Below are 1,985 nucleotides of genomic sequence, written 5' to 3' on the forward strand. Positions count from 1 at the left end.
GAAACTGGAGCCTGAAGCAAACAGGAAGTCAGAAACTTTAAACTGGATTCTAGAAACTGATAAACATTCAGCTGCTTCATTATTATTTACATTCTGCTTCCTGTCGGGATCCAGATTCACATTATTATAAACTAGTAAACATGTGACGTCATGTAACCGGATCCTCCTGCTGCTGGAGTCTTCACATGTCATAATGCTGCCACCTGGTGGCCAGAGATGAACACTGCACTCTTGTTCTAGTAGAGACTCAGGTTTTTATCTCTAAAGCAGATGGTTGGAGGATCCAGTGAAAAGTTTCTGCATCAAACTGGTAAATGTAAAAACTTTTCTATCAGGACTGAACTGATCTCTGATGTAACTGCTCTCAGGTTAAAGGGGGCGGAGCCTCAGCTCATCATCATCAGACAACATTTCCTCTCCTCTGCTTCCCTCTTGTCTCCGTCCTGTTTTAACAATTCAACATGTTTATGAGGTCATTTAGGTTCCTGGTGAGAAATGATTTTGTTATTTTCTAGTTATTTTATTCATTTATTCTGAATAAACATTGTACATGTACATTTTTAAAAAATTACCATTTTGTTGAAATGTCAGGATTTTGTTTGTTATGAGACGGATAATTTGTGAAAACAATCTCCTCCATCTCCTTCCTGAACTACTATTACTGGCTAGAGTAATGCACCGTCCTGACCAAAACAACCAATCAGAACTAGTAGGACGCTCTTAGCGCTGTCAATTGGCCTCATTCACTCACTGCTAAATGTGCTAATGATGGAGAAACAACTAATCAAGATGATTATGGTGACTGATGGTCCACATCAAAGAAAATAAACAAACCTTGAAAATCACCCGTCCAGACCGCGCAAATTAATTCACGTGCTGGGGAGCTGCTACAGTGAAAACTCGAGGCTTCCGTGTCTCGCCTTCCATTGACGGTGAGACGTTTGGATCGGACATCGGCCGAAGTTTGACGCCGCTTCGGAGTCAACGCCGCCATGAGGAGCTGTCTTCGCGGTGGATCCAAGTTTGCATGAGAAACGGAATCCGGCAGATGATGATCGCTGGCTCGGTGAGCAATTGACTGATTAAACAACACGGAAACAACTTGAAGATGACGTCACATGACTATTATGAAATTACGTCGAATTACTGAAAAGGTAAACAGGACCAATTAAAAAAATATTGGAACGGTGTTTTTGCAAGTATCTTTGAATGTGGGTTTAATTTCACTGTAAGGTTTAGGTCATTGTAAAGAGTTAAGATGTCACTGCCAAGTGAAAAAGGACTTTCTGCTGAAGATTTGTGTACTGAAGTAAAGCCAAAGGGACAAGAGTTGGTTTCAGGTCCTCGAACGAGAAAGTTAACTGAAAAGGAGAGCAGTACAGAGAAGCAGAATCTGCAGAACAGACAAAGGCATTTCTTAAATCTTATGTATCCTGGAAACAAATTGCCAGGGAAGCCAGGAAGAAATTAAAAGGTTTCTGCTCTCGGGAGAATCTGAATGAAATAAATCAGCAAGTTCAAAACAGCCTTGATAAAGTGAAGCAGAATTATGAGTTTCTTTAAATACTCCAGATATTGTGCAGAAATTAGATGCCTGTACTATATTAACAAATGAGATTTATGATCTTGTATGCAAGTGTGGCATTCAGGGGTTTGGACTATACAATTTTGAGTGTTGCCAACAACGCCACCTGGGGTTTTCACCCAGGAATTAATAAAGGGACGCAGGTCCGGTTTTGCAATGAGCGAGAGACAAGTTTCAAGACAATAATAATTTATTACAAAGAATAAAAATACCTGTATCTGAACAAAAGAAAATTCACAAAATAAATCCAACTAGGCTTACCGGTGGGTACGGTCAGATCCTGGATGGTAGGCTCCAAAACAAAGAAATCAAAGCAAACACCCGTGAAGTCACTCACTCTCTATTATTCCCTCCACCTATTGATGCTAATCACTTCAGTCACACCAAAAAGGGACGCCGC

Source organism: Poecilia formosa, unplaced genomic scaffold (assembly GCF_000485575.1).
Source record: "Poecilia formosa unplaced genomic scaffold, Poecilia_formosa-5.1.2 Scaffold733, whole genome shotgun sequence".
In the NCBI taxonomy this organism is placed as follows: domain Eukaryota; kingdom Metazoa; phylum Chordata; class Actinopteri; order Cyprinodontiformes; family Poeciliidae; genus Poecilia; species Poecilia formosa.